This window comes from Diceros bicornis (assembly GCF_020826845.1).
Source record: "Diceros bicornis minor isolate mBicDic1 chromosome 39 unlocalized genomic scaffold, mDicBic1.mat.cur SUPER_39_unloc_2, whole genome shotgun sequence".
Classification (NCBI taxonomy): domain Eukaryota; kingdom Metazoa; phylum Chordata; class Mammalia; order Perissodactyla; family Rhinocerotidae; genus Diceros; species Diceros bicornis.
The window spans coordinates 238,402-257,348 of record NW_026690916.1 but is presented as its reverse complement, the minus strand read 5'-3'; the positions used below and the strand labels follow the sequence as shown (position 1 = coordinate 257,348).

At 40.0% G+C, this 18,947-nt stretch overlaps 1 long non-coding RNA gene across 1 annotated transcript in view; it reads left to right on the top strand.

Annotated features, from left to right (window-relative positions):
• The window catches only part of LOC131402292 (uncharacterized), a 254,699-nt gene extending 237,568 nt beyond the window's left edge, over nucleotides 1-17,131 (top strand). The window contains exon 3 of the long non-coding RNA XR_009218505.1: nucleotides 16,614-17,131. This is a non-coding gene — a long non-coding RNA (uncharacterized LOC131402292). The remainder of the gene's footprint in view (nucleotides 1-16,613) is intronic.
• The last annotated feature ends 1,816 nt before the right edge of the window (nucleotides 17,132-18,947 follow it).

The following is an 18,947-nucleotide window of genomic DNA, read 5'->3' as shown; positions in this document are numbered from 1 at the left end:
CAACAGTTTGAATATAATCATTAGTACAAGAATTCCAAGAAGTAATAGAAATAGGAATTGCAATCCAGATCTAAAAAGGGAACCAATACCAGAAGGGAGCCAACCAAACAAATCAAGGCTGGGTGTAGGATCACTTAAGGCATTCACCTGTTTTTCCATGTGCTTTAGTAGAGGTGACACATTGGAAGACTCGTCAGGTATAAACACACAGCATTCAGTTTGAATGACCACACATGTACCACCTTAGGTTGCTGTAAGAATATCTAAGGCCATTCTATTTTGAAGGACAGCTTTTCTCATTAAAGACATTTCAGTATTTAAGAAAGCTATTCTCTCCTGACTATCGTTAAGGGCTTGTTGAGTAAATTTTGTCAGAGCCTCTATATGTGATATGACATCTTCCAGCCCCAAGGAAGGAGCAAATATAGCTACTAGGTGGTCATACAAGTGTAAAACTGAATGAGCCCATCTGGCCTTAAGGAGAGGCAGATTGGCAACAGATGTTAGCTCTGGACGAATCTTTCCCTGTATGCAAGAGAAGCCCAGAGTGCAGCGCCCTAGCCATCCTGGTGGCAGCCAAGGTCAGAGGTTTGTTCCACATAACCAGTGAGTTCCATTAGGAGCCATCCAATAGACGCCTGGTCTTCGAGACCAGTCTGTTCCAAACCAATCACTTTTTTATGTATAATAGTATTCTGACATGACTCAGTGGGTATCCAGCCTATCTTTAGAGTGTAATTTGGTAGATTTTGTTTGGAATGATTTCTCTGTAACCAACATAAAGGTGCTGGTATGTTTAAAGATCCATGGCTAGGAGTAAGCCAAACATATCCATCCCAAATTTGTGTGAAACCTTCCATGGTTTTTACTGTAATGTCTGGTTTCTTTTGTTTATCTGCAATTTTTTGGGATAATTGGATGGTTTGAGTAATAGAAAAGAATAATCGTGTCCTGTATTACTAATAGTATGGGCTATTGACCATGTTTCAGGATCATAATTAGTAATATCAGACGAACTGTGAACATTAGAACTAGATCTTTGTATCACAATAAATTGCTTTAGAGCTTTCCAATCTGTACCTCGAAAGGGAAAGACCCACCAAGGGTCTTAGAAAGTGGAAGTTGGCCACATAACCAACAAGTAGACTGATTTTCATGTGTAGCAAAGGAATGTGCTCATTGCAGAAAAACATTGCCATCAGAGGTCCATTCAGATGTAGATTGGAAAAACAAACATAGCATTAGGGAAACCTTAAATGGCATTTTTTTTTTGTAATCAACAAATGGTTTTGTAATTAGGTTCTAATCTATCTTATAAAGTTGAAGTGTAAAGCATTGGTGTAGGAAAATGGTAAGGCAATCTAGAAATTGATTATTTTAGCAATTACATAAAGCTTAAACACTACAAGGGTTTAAATGAGGAGATATAAGGTTAGGAATACAGGCCTGGTCCAGAGTTTCAGGACAGCTGCCTACAACAGATGTCGTCTTCTTCTCATCCTGATTTGGAGATATTCGTCTTGGTCTGTCAAAGTTGGGTGTCAGAGACTGGAGTTGAAGTCTATTCAGGTGGAGAAGTCTTTTTTAAATGAGAAATGTGAATTCATGAGTTTACGCCTTTTAATTTTGCAGCACATGGATTGGTTAAAAGCGCCTGATATGGTCCCTTCCAACGGGGCTGCAAAGAGTCCTTTATCAGGTATCTTTTCCAATAAACAAAATCTCCAGGTTGTAATCCATGATCCTTAAGGTCTTTGTCTCCTGGGAGCTTACTGTGAAAAGAATTAGCTACCAATTTCTCATTTCTCTTAAGAGCCTCAATGAGACCTTGACAATAATGTAAAATATCTCCTTTAAGTAAAGTTGGTTCCTACATTTCTTCTTCTAATTGTATAGATCGTCCAGTTATTATTTCGAAAGGAGACGGTCGATGTTTACCAAAGGATGTAGATCTAAGACTGAGGTGCACTAGTGGAAGAGCTTTTGGCCATGAGGGGTTAAATGCTTCTGAAAGCTTTGCCAACTGAATTTTGATCGAGCTATTAGTTCTTTCCACCGATCCTGAGGATTGGGGATGGTAAGCACAGTGGAAATGCTGCATTATTGGCCAAATACTACATATAGATTTAATTATTTGTCTGGTGAAATGAGTTCCCCGGTCACTATGTAACTCGGTAGGAATTCCCCAAGCAGGGATTATTCTCTCTAATAGTAATTTACCTACTGTTAGAGCCGTTGCTCTTCTGCAAGGAAGGGCCTCAACCCAATGTGAGGACATACAGATTATTACCTAGATATATTTATATCCTTGAGATGGTGGCATTTAGACCAAGTTCAATTGCCATTCCTCAAAGGGTCACTTAGGAGGGGGAAAGTGGCCTTGTGACCCATGAAGTGGTTTCCCTAGATTATACTTTGGGCATATAACACAACGAGTATAAGTTTTATAGGCCACTGTGGGAAAAAATTTCCAAAAGTATTGTTTTTCCCATAAAATCACCTTTTCAGGTGCCCAGTGGGTTAGTTGGTGTATATGCTGGAGCAGGGGCAATTGTGCTCCAACAAGTACCATGGGTTTCCTATTGGGTCCAAACCACATCTGTGAGGGGGTGTCAAAAATTCCCCCTTTTGACTGCCATATGTGTTTTTCTTCTTCCATGGCCACTACTTGGGCCTATAGAAGGAAGTCTTTTACTGGGTTAGCAGAGTTAATAGGAAGCAGCAGGCATTCTCGAGCCTGGGTAGGGAAAGCCTTCAAGGCTGTTTGTTTAGCAGCTGCATCAGCAAGCTGGTTTCCTTTAGCTTCCAAAGTATCAGATTTTGAATGCCCTGGCATTTTAATAATCGCTAGTTGTCTCGGTAGCTGTATAGAACATAATAATTCTGCAACCTGTTTCCCCTTCTTTATAGGCTGATCTGAAGAGGTTAAAAACCCTCGTTGTTTCCACAGCATTCCAAAGTCATGTGCTGCTCCGAAAGGATAACGACTGTCAGTGTCGATATTTGCTACCTGTTCTCTGGCCAATTGACAAGCTCAAGTTAAAGCAATTAACTCGGCTTGCTGTGCTGACTTTATCTCTGGTAAGTAAAAACTCTCGATTACGTCTATTGAGGACATTACTGCATATCCAGCTTCGATAACATCCTTGTTCATCCTTTGAGTAAGATCCATCTGTAAACCAAATTAGATCAGCATTATCAATGGGAGTTTCTTGCAAATCATTCCTAGGAGTAAGTAGGTAATTAGTTAATAAATGTAGTCGTGGGCATCTTCTTCTTGTGATGCTAGAAGTAAAGTTGCAGGGATAAGATTATTACACAGGGCTAAGGTAATATTAGGAGCAGAGAGCAACAGAACTTCACAGGAGGCTAGTCGGCTGACAGAGTAATGCTGAGTGTGATGAGAATTTAGGAGAGATTTGACTGAGTGAGGAACATAGATAGTCAAAGGAGACCCCCATCAGCATTTCTTCACTGGTCTTGCATAAGAACGCTGCTACTGAAATGGCTCTCATACAAGGCGGAAGCCCTTTTGCCACTGAGTCTAACTGCTGACTATAATAACCTATAGGTCGATGTCGACCTTCATGTTTTTGACTTAAGATACCTAAGGGATTTCCTCTATCTTCATGTATGAAGAGGAAAAATGGCAAGCTGTAATTAGGATTTCCTAAAGCTGGTACTTGGGCCAAAACAGACTTTAAGGTAGTTGCTGCCTTCTCTCCTTCTGGTGTCCATACAATTAAATCAGGCTGGTCAGACTTTAGTAATGTATATAAGGGCTGGGCAATAAGTGAAAAGTTAGGTACCCAGTTCCTGCAATATCCAGTTAGTCCTAGGAATCCTCTTAACTTTGTCTTAGGGAGAGAAAAAACCAGGATTCCTTTAATCATTTCAGAATCAATCAACAGTCCATCCTTAGATATCAAGTGTCCTAGATATTTTACAACAGGCAGGCAAAAAATGTAATTTGTCCTTGGACAATTTATGCCCCTTAGATGCTAGCTGTTGCAACAGATAAATTGTGTCCTTCTGAGAATCCAACTTAGTGTTTGAATGCAAGAGAAATCATCCACATATTGAATTAAAGTGGAGTCATTAGGGAATTCTATATTCACTAAGTCAGCCTTGAGTATCTGGGAAAAATAAGTGGGCGTCTCAGTATAGCCCTGTGGCATCACTGTCCAGGTATACTGGCGATCTTCTCACGTGAAGGCAAAAAGATATTGACTATTCTTTTCCACGGGAATGCTGAAGAAGGCACTGCCCAAATCAGTGACTGAGAAATAGCAGCTGTTATTTGGAATGGCCGAGAGCAAAGTGTGTGGGTTAGGAACCACAGGATGTTGGGGAATCACGATGTTCTTTATAGGTCTCGGATCTTGAAAAAATCTCCCGCCTTTCCCATTCGACTTTTTTACAGGTAAGATAGGTGTATTACAGGGACTAGTACAAGGAATTATGTCTCTTTTCAAGAAATTCCTGAACGATAGGGCTTATCCCATTTAATGCCTCTGGTCTAAGTGGATATTGCCGAATATTAGATAAAGGCTTAGAGTTGTCGAAGTCACCTTAATAGGAGTGGCTGATTTAATTTTCCCAATATCTGAAGAGGATGATGACCATAATTCTCTAGGCACTTGTAATAACAGGTCATCAGTTTTCTCTTCTATTTGAGTCATTGATTTCACAATCATCAACATTTCAGCAATTACAGTCTGGTCAGCACCCCGATTTTCTGAATCTAGAAGCATTTCACCCTTTTGTGAAAAGGACGTTGTATGCTTCTAGAAGATCTCGTCCAATCAAATGAATTGGAGCACATTTAACCAGGAGAAACACATTTTTTCCTGTGATGGTTCTTAATTGAAAAATTACTGGTTCTGATTTAAAAACCTGCATTGGAAAATTCGAAACCCTTACCAATTGAACTATCTGTTTACTCCGAGGGAGAGGACAACGAATAAGGGTAGGGTTGAGGACAGATAAGGTAGCCCCGGCATCTACAAGGACCTTTAAAGTTTCCCCTCCAATAGTTATCTCAATTTCCCCTATGGCATTTGTGAGGAGGAGGGGAAATACCCTCTCGTAATCTTCTGAGCAGCCCTAGTCCTGTTTATTTTTGTCACCCCCTAAATCCCATTTGAGTTTATGGCAGTCTTGTTTGAAATGACCAGGTTTTTTGCAATAGTAACAGAAACGGTGATTTCGTTTCTGGTTAGATTTTTTTTTTTAATTTTTTGTTTATTGCAGTAACATTGGTTTATGACATTGTAAAAATTTCAGGTGTACATCATTGTACTTCTATTTCTGCATAGATTACATCATGTTCACCACCAAAATACTAATTACAACCCATCACCACACACATGTACCAAATTATCCCTTTCACCCTCCTCCCTCCCCCCTTCCCCTCTGGTAACCACCACTCCAATCTCTGTCCCTATGTGTTTGTTTATTGTTGTTATTATCTACTACTTAATGAAGGAAATCATACGGTATTTGACCTTCTCCCTCTGACTTATTTCACTTTGCATAATACCCTCAAGGATGGCGTTTGTTGGGCCACGAAGCTGTTGTAGCTGTATACTCATAAACTTAGTGGCCTTTTTTTTTCTGGAAGGTTTTAGATAGTTTATGTGTAATAGTGACAAGAGCCTATTAAAGTCCAATCCAGTTCATGTCTCTTAACTAACATTGCTAATTCCTCATCTAATCCTTCGAAGGAAATTGAATTGAAAACTGAATCATTTTATTGATCCTCAAAACATTCAGGAGCCATCCCAGAATGCTGTTTGAAGGTTTTCTCAAGCCTTTCAAAATAATCAAAGATAGATTCCTCGGGTCTATGCTTACATTGATGGACTTTAGGCCAATCTATCTTCCTGGGAAAAACTACTGGAATGGCTTTGTGTAAGTTTTGAGCGATATCCCTACACTCTTTAAGGCCATGAGGCTCATGCCTATGGAAATCCTCCAGGGGGTCTCCAATCTGCCTCTTTTATCCATTCATTTGCTTTGTTGTCAGACACCAACAAATGCACAAGCTGATATAAATCTGAATGTCCTGTGCATATGTTCTAACAATAAAATTAAATTCTTGAGCAAACCCTAAAGGATATTGCAAAGGGTCTGGGAAGTCCTTCATCAAATTCTTAAATTCACTTCTAGTCCAAGGAGTATACACAAGAGCAGGCTCACCTCACCCAGTAACAGGTTTCTCCTTAGATGGAACCACTATAACTTTAGGACTTTCAGTATCTGCTCCCTGAGAGTTACTCCTTGTTTTCTCTAGGGGTGGAGGAGGAGGGGAAGGTTAAGGAGGAGGAGGAGGTGAAGGAGGAGGAGGAGGTGAGGGAGGAAGAGTTGAGAGAGGATGAGTTAAAGTGGATAGATCAGGGTACGGAAGCTCAGAAAGGAAAGGATACACGGGTGCTGAGGGAGAAGATGAGCTCTGAGGTGCTGAAAGCGGCGGCGGTGGAGGAGGTAGAGGAGGTGAAGGGGGTGGACAGCTTCTGACTTCTCTCTCTTTAATTCAGAAATGGTCTCAGTCAGTTTATGGTTAGTCTCCTTTAAAGAAGTCATTTTATCATTATTACTCTTTGAAGCCTCTAAATGCCAATCGTAATAAGCTTCCCCTTCTTTTGTTTTGGTTTTATTGCAGGCTTTTTCAACCTGTGTGTGCAAATACAGTAGTTTTCAGAAGTCAAACGTTCCCAATTTTGGCCATTTACGACCTAAGTCATCCTTAGTTAACCTTTCCCATTTAGTTAAATACTTGCAAGGATTGTTTCCGTATGCAGTATACGTGAAACCAGCGGAAGTCCCCGTGGGGGGTGGTCCATCTGGAAGCCAGCAGGCTTTTGAAGCATGGTTTCCCATTTTTGTTCTGTTTTTTTGTTTGTTTTTTTATAAAGTCTGAACAACTTCTAGGAACTGTGTAGTGGGTCACAAGTGTGCTGCTTTGAGTGTTATTCTCTAAAGGAATGTCGTAATCACTCTCTTACATGTCTCGATTTCTCCTGCTGGCAGTCTAGGACCACCGAGGGGGTTCAGAGTGCGGGTGACAAACCCTCATGTGCCAGTCCCCGGACGAAGCTATAATTAATTAACGTGAATGATAATGGAACGCCCTATAGGACCGCTATACATTGTGAAGTTCACCTCTGACACTCCTACTGAGGATTTTCTGTCACTTGTAAAACGCCTTTTCAATCGGCAGGAGCCATGTCTCTTTTCTTCATAGGTGAACAAGTTCAGACTCACATTTCTTTATCAAGCAGTTTTGTTCAGACCTTATAAACATAATTCTTTCCAATTTTAAAGCCAAATTAAAAGGACAACCAACTCAGTTTGCTCCAAGCTTCCCCTAAGGTCCCTTGGCCTAGGAAATTCCCCCATGGTTTTTCTCCACCTAGGAAATGTACCAGTACCCTTCAAAGCCTCTAGTCTCAAGACCTTAAAACAGCTCATATAAACTCCTGAACCATCAACTTATTTTTTTTTTTTATTATTTTTTTTGTGTGTGAGGAAGATCAGCCCTGAGCTAACTTCTGATGCCAATCTTCCTCGTTTTGCTGAGGAAGATTGGCCTTGGATTAAAATCTGTGCCCATCTTCCTCTACTTTATATGGGATGCTACCACAGCATGGTTTGACAAATGGTATGTCGGTGCGCACCAGGATCCAAACCTGTCAACCCGGGGCCGCCGCAGTGGAGCGTGCGCACTTAACCGCTGTGCCACAGGGGTGGCCCCTCTCTTTATTTCTAAAGCTGAAATATCTAAATCATTCTCTGGGCTAGTTGGAGTTTCCATAAAATGAAAATGTAAATTCCAGGAAAATCCTTAACTTTCCAGAATAATCCTTAATATAGTATGGTAAACACCTTTGCAAAATGTCACTGATTTTCAATGTCAGTGCCTCCACAAGGGTATCCTTGCATTGTCTTCCCTCCAACCACCTCTCACTTTGCCCCTCCCCAGGCTGATGGGCTCAAAGTGTTTACTGAGCAGTAAGAATGATCAGAGTCTGAAGGAGACTTCAAGGATGACTAAGCCATGTTTTCTGACCCCAACCATCACTCTCCATCTCTCCTTTAACTTCTATTTTTCTTATTCTGGTTTCTATTTTAGTTGTTTACTTGTCTTGTGAATTGTTGTTTAGTGGTTTATAATTACCATGTAAATTCATATTATTTTTTGCCTTAGAGTTTAGAAAGAACTTACATTAAACAAGGTGTTTTTCCCAGGCCTTTGATGTCTCTAATACCTTCCAATGCAATTCAAGTGGCTTCTTGTTTTTACTTCTCCATCATTATTCCTTCAGAATTATGTTCACCCAACACTTTTGATCTGACAAATGCTGCTTTACTCTTTAAACTTTTCTATGCCAAGACTCACGTGAGAAATCCCTCAAGAACCATCAGGAGGAGGAAGACAAGGCAGCACAGGCAGACTCTGAACTCACCTCCTCCCGCAGACACAGCCAATTTACAACTACTCGTGGAAAAATTACCACTGAGACAGAACTGAAAACAGGATAAGAGGAACCCCTGCAACAACGGACAATCCTAACTGAGGTAGACGAGGAAGAAACTCCCTTCTGGAGAGGAAAAATGCCACCTTCACAAGCCGCAGTGCCTCATGGCCATCCAGGAGTCACCCAAAGTTACGCAGCCCTCCCTGGAGGAGCGGGGCCCTGAGCCGGGAAGCACCCCCACTGTGGGCATGTTGTGGACCCAGTACCATCGAGACGAGTGGCAGAATAACTGACTTTGTCTGTTACTAAAACATTAGGGAGTACCCCCAGAAAAGCTGGTTCACAAACAAATTAGAAACCGGCTCTTAAAGGGCCCATGCACAAACTCACTCGTTTTAGAAAGCAACCAAAAATCACCAGAAAGAAAGGTGTACAGTGCTTTGGTGAAAAGAGATTCACCTAATAGGCCCTGTGTGCATCTCGGTGAGAGGTGAGACCTCTCCAGGGACTGGGACATTTGTGGCGAATATTGTTGTGGCCTGGTGTGGGCGTGCTGACATAGACGCCATTGGAGTTCTCCCTGAGGTCTGCTAGCCCAGGGTCTGTCCCACCCTCTAGAGCACCAATTTAATGCAGCTCAGCCAGGGCAGGCAGCCCACCCTAGAGACTGGCCCCACCCAACAACAAGCCCTCAGGCAACTTGTGGGCCTGCATAGATTGGTGACTATAATCTCTGCAGCCTATCAACTGAGACAATTTCATTGGGGCAGGGCGTGCACAAGGAGCAGGTGGAGAGTGTGGGGCAGTGGTGGAGTGTGTGGGGTTCCCACTGTGGAGAGACTGGGTCCGCTTTGGGAGGTTGGGGCACACACACGGGGCAGGACTGTGTTGACGGTGTGTGTGGACCTGTGGGCGGCAAGGCTTGTCAGCTGCAGAAGACTTGTGTTTCTCAAAGACCCACAAAGGGGGTTTGCCCCACCTTCCAAAGCCTGAAACAATTGAGTGCTCCCATACCTGAGGCCAGCCCCACCCAGCTGCAATCCTCAGAGAGCTGACAAGAGACCCAAAGGCTGTAGGCTTATAGCAATTGTAAGGCCCTGAGCCTAACAACCTGCCACACTGGGGGCCTACTCACTTAAAAGAAATACTGCAACACAAATGTGGTGTTAGAACTTGCAGCCAACTGTGCTGGGGCTCCCCACACCTCATAAAGAGACTGAAGGACCCACAACAACTACAAGCAGCTGAGCATTACAACAGCTGGCCAGGAGCATAACTCGGCCTCCCTGGGTGCCTACAGGGAGAGCAAACAGGCCACAACAGAAGGCCATGCATAGCCCACATAGTAGTCACCGCTGGAACATTGAGAACTGAGGGAAGCACACTGCAGGCCTCCTAAGCCATCACTTACATAAGGTCAGCTATCCAAGAGCAGGAGACGTAGCTGACCTACCTAATATGTAGACACAAACACAGGGAAAGAGGCAAAATGAGGAGGCAAAGGAATACATTCCAAGTAGGGGAACAGGACAAAACTCCAGAAAAGGTACTAAGTGAAATGGAAATGAGCAACCTACCTGACAGAGAGGTCAAACAAAGAGTGTTAAGGATGCTCACTGATCTGGGGAGAAGAATAGATGAACTCAGTGAGAATGCCAGCTAAGAAATGGAGGCTATAAAAAGAACCAACCAGAAATGAAGAATACAATACTGGAAATGAAAAATTCACTAGAGGAACTCAAAAGCAGAGTAGAGGATACAGAAGAATGAATCTGTGAGATAGACAAAAGACTAGAAGACATTACCCAAGCTGAACAGGTAAAAGAGAAAAGAGTTAAGAAGAGTGAAGACAGTCTAAGGGACCTCTGCGATACCATCAAGCACACTAACGTCTGTGTGATAGGTGTCTTGGAAGGAGAAGAGCGAGAAAAAGGGGCAGAGAATCTATTTCAAGAAATAATAGATGAAAACTTCCCTAACCTAAGGGACAAAACAGACATCCAAGTACAGGAATCACAGAGAGCTCCAAACACGATAAACCCAAAGAGACCCACACCAAGACACATCATAATCAAAATGTCCAGAATTAAAGATAAAGAGAGAATTCTAAAAGCTGCAAGAGAAAGACAAGTTACATACAAAGGAAACCCCATAAGGCTATCAGCTGAATTCTCAGCAAAAACCTTACAGGCTAGAAGAGAATGGCATGATATTTAAAGTGCTAAAAAGGAAAAAACTTACAGCCAAGAATACCCCACCCAGCAAGGTTATCATTCAAAATGGAAGGCGAGATCAAAAATTTCCCAGACAAGCAAAAATTAAAGGAGTTTATCACCAACAAACCAGTGTTACATGAAAAGTTAAAAGGACTGATTTAAGGGGAAAAGAGAAGAAAACAAATAGGAAAAATTATTTATTTCCATGATAAGAGGGTAATGGATACAAATGCAGAAAAAAGAAGTTAGATATGATATCAAAAACATAAAAGGAGGGAGGAGGGGAGTTAAAGAGTAGAGCTTTCAGACAGAGGTCAAACTAAAGAGACCATCAATTCTGTACAGAAGAAGAAAGGAACAGAGAAGGACTACTAAAACACTGAGAAAAAAAGTTAAAAAATGGCAGTAAGTACATACTTATCAATAGCTACTTTAAACGTCAATGGACTAAATGCTCCAATTAAAAGGCACAGGGTGGCTGACTGGATAAAAAAACAAAACCCATATATATACTGCATACAAGAGACACACTTCAGACCTAAAGACACTCACAAACTGAAAGTGAAGGGATGGAAAAAGATACTCCATGCAAATGGCAATGAAAAGAAAGCTGGGGTAGCAGTACTCATATCAGACAAAATAGACTTTAAAACAAAAACTGTAAAAAGAGACAAAGAAGGGCATTACATAATGATCAAGGGAACAATCCAACAAGAGGATATAACACTTGTAAATATCTACGCACCCAATGTAGGTGCACCTAAATATATAAAGCAATTATTAACAGACATAAAAGGAGAAATAGACATTAACACAATAATTCTAGGGGACTTTAACACTCCACTTACACCAACGGATAGATCATCCAAACAGAAGATCAATAAGGAAACATTGGCCTTAAATGATACACTAGAACAGATGGACCTAGTAGATATACACAGAGCATTCCATCCAAAAACCGAAGAATACACGTTCTTTTCAAATGCACATGGAACATTCTCCAGGATTGATCACATATTAGGCCACAAAACAAGTCTCCATAAATTTAAGAAGATTGAAATAATACCAAGCATCTTTTCTGACCACAACGGTATGAAACTAGAAATCAACTATAGGAAGAAACTCAGAAAAGCCACAAATACGTGGAGATTAAAGAAAATGCTACTGAACAACGACTGGGTCAATGAAGAAATCAAAGAAGAAATAAAAAAATACCTGGAGACAAATGAAAATGAAAATACGACATACCAGAATTTATGGTATAGAGCAAAAGCAGTTCTGAGATGGATGTTTATAGTAATACAGGCCTATCTCAACAAACAAGAAAAATCTCAAATAAACAATATAACAATGCACCTAAAGGAACTGGAAAAAGAGGAAAAAACACAGCCCAAAATCAGTAGAAGGAAGGAAATAATAAAAATCAGAGCAGAAATAAATGAAATAGAGACCCAAAAAATCAATAGAAAAAATCAATAAAACCAAGAGTTGGTTCTTTGAAAAGATCAACAAAATTGACAAATCTTTAGCTAGACTCATCAAGAAAAAAGGAGAGAAGGCACAAATAAGTAAAATCAGAAATGAAAGAGGAGGGGCCGGCCCGGTGGCGCAAGCGGTTAAGTGCGCGCGCTCCGCTGCGGCGGCCCGGGGTTCGCTGGTTTGGATCCCGGGCGTGCACCGATGCACTGCTTGGTAAGCCATGCTGTGGCGGCGTCCCATATAAAGTGGAGGAAGATGGGCACCGATGTTAGCCCAGGGCCGTCTTCCTCAGCAGAAAAAAAGAGGAGGATTGGCGGATGTTAGCTCAGGGCTGATCTCCTCACAAAAAAAAAAAAAAAAAAGAAATGAAAGAGGAGAAATTACAACAGACACCTCAGAAATACCAAAGATTATAAGAGAATACTATGAAAAGTTATATGCCAACCAATTCGACAATCTGGAAGAAATGGATAAATTCTTAGAATCATACAACCTTCCAAAACTGAATCAAAAAGAAGTAGAGAATTTGAATAGACCTATCACCAGTAAGGAGATCGAAACAGTAATCAAAAACCTCCCCAAAAATAAAAGTCCAGGACCAGATGGCTTCCCTGGTGAATTCTACCAAACATTCAAAGAAGACTTAATACCTATCCTTCTCAAACTCTTCCAAAAATTTGATGAGGGGGAGAAGCTCCCTAACTCATTCTACAAAGCCGACATTACCCTGATACCAAAACCAGAGGAGGACAACACAAAAAAAAGAAAATTACAAGCCAATATCACTGATGAACATCGATGCAAAAATCCTCAACAAAATACTAGCAAATCGCGTACAACAATACGTTAAAAAGATTATACACCATGATCAAGTGGGATTTATTCCAGGTATGCAGGGATAGTTTAACATTTGCAAATCAATCAATGTAATACACCAAATTAATATAATGAAGAATAAAAATCACATGATCATCTCAATTGTTGCAGAGAAAGCATTTGACAAGATACAGCATCCATTTATGATAAAAACTTTGAATAAAATGGGTATAGAAGGAAAGTACCTCAACATAATAAAGACCGTATATGACAAACCCACAGCTAATATCATCCTTAATGGTGAAAAACTGAAAGCTATCCCTCTAAGAACAGGAACCAGACAAAGATGCCCACTCTCACCACTCCTATTTAACATAGTACTGAAAGTCCTAGCCAGAGCAATCAGGCAAGAAAAAGAAATAAAAGGAATCCAAATTGGAAAGGAAGAAGTGAAACTGTCACTACTTGCAGATGACATGATTTTATATATAGAAAAACCTAAAGAATCCACCAGAAAACTTTTAGAACTAATAAACAAATATGATAAAGTTGCAAGATACAACATCAACCTACAATAATCAGTTGCATTTCTATATACTAACAACGAAGTAGCAGAAAGAGAAATTAAGAATACAACCCCAGGGCTGGCCTGGTGGTGCAAGTGGTTAAGTGCAGACACTCTGCTGCGGCAGCCCGGAGTTCGCCAGTTCAGATCCCAGGTGTGCAACGATGCACCACTTGTAAAGCCATGCTGTGGCGGCATCCCATATAAAGCGGAGCAAGATGGGCACGGATGTTAGCCTAGGGCCAGTTTTCCTCAGCAAAAAAAAAAGGGGGGGAGGATTGGCAGATGTTAGCACAGGGCTGATCTCCTCAAAAAAAAAAAAAGAATACAACCCCATTTACAAATGCAACAAAAAGAATAGAATATCTTTTACAATTGCAACAAAAAGAGTAGAATACCTAGGAATAAACTTAACCAAAGAGGTGAAAGAGCTGTACACGGAAAACTGTAAAACATTGCTGAAAGAAATTGAAGAAGACACAAAGAAATGGAAAGATATTCCGTCCTCTTGGATTGGAAGAATTAGCATAGTTAAGATGTCCGTACTTCCTAAAGCAATCTATAGATTCAATGCAATCCTTATCAAAGTTCCAACAACACTTTTCACAGAAATAGAACAAAGAATCCTAAAATTTATATGGAACAACAAAAGACCCCAAATAGCTAAAGGAATCCTGAGAAAAAAGAGCAAAGCTAGAGGTATCACACTCCCTGATTTCAAAATATACTACAAAGCTATAGTAACCAAAACAGCATGGTACTGGCACAAAAACAGACACACAGATCAATGGAATAGAATCGAAAGCCCAGAAATAAACCTACACATCTATGGACAGCTAATCTTTGACAAAGGAACCAAGAACATACAATGGAGAAAAGAAAGTCTGTTCAACAAATGGTGTTGGGAAAACTGGATAGCCACATGCAAAAAAATGAATGTAGACCCTTACCGTACACCATACATAAAAATTAACTCCAAATGCGTTAAAGACTTGAATGTAAGACATGAAACTATGAAACTTCTAGAAGAAAATATAGGCAGTACACTCTTCGACATTGGTCTTAGCAACATATTTTCAAGCACCATGTCTGACCTGGCAAGAGGAACAATAGAAAAAATTAAAAAATGGGACTACATCAAACTAAAAAGCTTCTGCACAACAAAGGAAACCATCAACAAAATGAAAAGACAACCTAACAATTGGGAGAATATATTTGCAAACCATACATGTGATAAGGGCTTAATCTCCAAAATATATAAAGAACTCATGCATCTCAACAACGAAAAAACTACCAACCCAATTAAAAAATGAGCAAAAGACCTGAACAGACATTTCTCCAAAGAAGATATACAGATGGCCAACAGACACATGAAAAGATGTTCAAAATCATTAACTATCAGGGAAGTGCAAATTAAAACTACAATGAGATATCTCCTCACGCCCGTCAGAATGGCTATAATTAACAAGACAGGAAACAACATGTGTTGGAGAGGATGTGGAGAGAAGGGAAGTCTCATACACTGTTGGTGGGAGTGCAAACTGGTGCAACCACTATGGTGAACATGATGTAATCTATGCAGAAATAGAAGTATAATGATGTACACCTGAAATTTATACAATGTTATAAACCAATGTTACTGCAATAAACAAAACATTTAAAAAAAAAAGGCACCATCAACTAGGTGACCCTACATTCCTCACATCTGTTTCCTTGATTTGTTCCTAAATAAAGATGTTTCTTTTTTGTGTGTGTGAGGAAGATCAGCCCTGAGCTAACATCCATGCTAATCCTCCTCTTTTTCTTTGCTGAGGAAGACCAGCTCTGAGCTAACATCTATTGCCAATCCTCCTCCTTTTTTTTCCCCACAGCCCCACTAGATAGTTGTATGTCATAGTTGCACATACTTCTAGGTGCTATACGTGGGATGCAGCCTCAGCATGGCCAGAGAAGCGGTACGTCAGTGCGCGCCCGAGATCCGAACTCAGGCTGCCAGTAGCGCCACGCGCACACTTAACTGCTAAGCCACGAGGCGGGCCCAAGATGTTTCTGAAACGAATAATAAATTGTACCAAGTGGTCATTGTATAAAAAACACTATCACAGATATCTTAAAGAGAACAAATAGAAAAGAATATTCAATTCCTCAGATAGGTTTGCAATCAAATGAGGCATTGAGGGGACCAGGGGGCACTGATCAGAGCGGGATCCTAAGAGAAGAGTTTTAAGTCAATTTCAAATGAGGTTGAAACTGGAATGAGATAGTATTTTACCAGTTATCCGATATCATAAGCATTTTTCTGACCTTTGAGAGTTTATTTGCATATAAACTGTATGTGTGTGGTAGGAGAGTGCTGATATTGTTTAATTTCTTTTTATTATTCAGCACTTTGTAATAGATGTGGCTATTCACAATTAATAAAGATCATAACGTGGAGAGACCCAACTTTCAACTGCCTGATATTATCAATTCTTACACAAAGCTAGAGTTTTAAAGATCAAATTTCATTCTAGTTACCTTTCAACTAGTCCATTTATATCAGAAAGATGCTGAGTTTTAGGAAAATACTTCAAAACACAAATTTTATATGTAATTTCAAAAGCAAAAATTTAGTTAAAAACTGGATGGTAACCCATTTTGATATCATATATTAATCTTTAACATGGGAACAAACTTTTTTTGAGAATATAATTGATATTTGCCTATTTATATATTGTAGAATGTTAAAGGATTTACAGTTTTAATAGTATTTCAAATACCAGAGAATAAAAAAGAGAATTGTTTCAGTTTTATGAAATAGTTTTTTAGACATAGCAGATTTTCACAGCATATTACTTGAAAATAAAATAATCAGTGAAGTTTAAGCCATGTGGTTTTATTTTAAACTTGCTCATTCCATAGGAGCATCACTAAAAGCCCTCCAGGAGTAGCTGACTCTCTTTCCCTCTATATGAGCACCAGCTGCGTTTGCTTTAAGCATCAGACTCTCGGACAACACCATAGCCCTCAATTCCGTTTAGTTGAGAAAAGGCTTTATGTGTCATGTGTTTTTTCTAGGGGTATGGAGCTCCCAGACTTATTAACTACACAGAGAGAGGAAGAGTCAGAACACATTCAATAAACTCTAGTGTGCTCAGGTGAGATGGTAAGTGCCTGAACTCACATCTGAAGAAGAACTTAGAGGATGCTTTCTGACTCTGCTTCATGCCTGACTAAGCAGTCCTGGACATCCCCGTTATGGCCACAGAATAACACAGGCAGCCTTGATGGACCAGAAGTCCTCCTATGTCCATCATTTGTACAGAACAAACTGGCTTAAGACCTCTCATTTCCTGCTGCAGTGGTAATTTACAGAGATACAGAACTGCCATCTAGTGACTCAGAAGAAAACAGCAAGGTGCTTTACATGGAAAATGAAATTGTAAGTTTTTAAAAAAAGAACAGTGAAGCACTAAAGTTGGTAAAGTTGACACAAAGTTGACAGAATGTGGCACACGAATGTTATAGTAAAACTGGAAAATGTGTAGGTGAAGTAACCAGTTGTTCTCTATGCCTCTAAAATATGACTTGACATTTGACTCATAAATAGTATAATTTAAATATAATAGAATAACTTTGGAAATAAACTTCTCATCTCATCTCATCCAATGTTGTTGGCAGGAGCCGGTATTAAATAGCAAGATGGTGAGTACCCATGTGGAAGCACCATTTTTATCACAGTGGAGAGAATATGAGGCATAAAACCCAACAGACTGATGTTCAGATCTTCCCTTTTACCCTTGATCAATTTTGTAAACATGGTCTTTTTTTAATTTTTTTTTGTGAGGAAGATCAGCCCTGTGCTAACATCTGCCAATCCTCTTCTTTTTTTGCTGAGGGAGACTGACCCTGGGCTAACATCCATGCCCATCTTCCTCCACTTTATACGGGACACCACCACAGCATGGCTTGCCAAGCGGTGCATTGGCACGTGCCCAGGATCAGAACCGGTGAACCCCGGGCTGGTGCAGTGGAATGAGCGCACTTAACTGCTTCTCCCACCAGGCAGGCCCCTAAAAATGGTTTTCTTTATCAGTTAAATATGAATTATAATAGTTACTTTAAAGGATTACTGTAAGAATTGCATGAGGTAATACAGTAAAGGAACCGGTGTAGAGTGATAATTAATTCTCCTGCCCTGTCTCTCTTCTATGAAACATACACAAATCATCTAAGAATAGAACTCGTCTATACAATAAACTTATGACAAAGAGTCAATGGCTCCAGAAGTAAGGGCCACCATTGTTGAGGGCTTAACCTCAATTGCTTCCAAATACTGTTAACTCTCAATTAATTTTATGTGTTTTCGGTCTTCCAGACACTTCACTGGCTACAAGGAAAGGAGAAGGTGTGAAATTTAAATTGATCTATTTCACCCTTGAATGGCCTAGCTGTAACATCAGGTGTTTTAAATCACCTAGTTCATCAGGTTTTCTGCTTATTACTATATATTTTACCATGGTTCACAGCCCGAGAAAAATAGAAAATCATTATAATTTTACACACATGAATATATATTTTGACTATTACAGCTGGAATCTTAATATATAGAGCAATGTTGTACATGTTTTGTCCTTGTTGATAGCACAGAATACTTTTGTCAAGGTTTTCTTTGGCATTATCATATTTAATGAAAAACTCAGTAATATATGCCCTGGAGATAAGGATTTAGAAAAATCTAACATAATATCCTAGTCATGCCTCAAAACAAAAGCTATAAAAATAATAAGAGGATATTTTGAAGGCACTATTTTTCTTAAATATTTCCAACTTTATGTCCCTTTACCTCATTTTAATCATTCTGCATCTTATTCGCTACTGGCTAATTAACTCACTGTAATTAAATAACCCTCAGCTGAGTCCCCCATGCCTCTTCAAGTGCCCCAGCCTGATGTAGGTCTCATCTCTGACAAAAAGAAGCTGGGAAAACCTGTTTTGTGACAGTATTCTTAAGGATATCTTTACTCTTACAATAATAGCTATATTTTTGAAAGGCACCAGTGGATTATAAAATAAAGTACTCGACCAATGTTGTATCCTCCTTTTCCCTCCAGGGGGAGCACAACTTTCATGTGTAATGCAGGGCTGCTACTTTATTGTTTTTTCCTTTCAAGATATTACTTGTAAAACATGTCGACGTAAATAATCTATAATCAATCTATAAATCAAAATTGGGGTGAGTTTATTATGAGCCAACTTTTGAGGACCATGGCCCAGGGCCTTCTTTCCCTAAAGAAGGAAGGGCACCAAAGAAGTGGAGTGTACAGAGTGGTTATATACCATCAAGTACCATGTATCACATCAGATTGCAATGTCCCTTTCACAATAGCCACAAGATCGCCCTGCCAGATT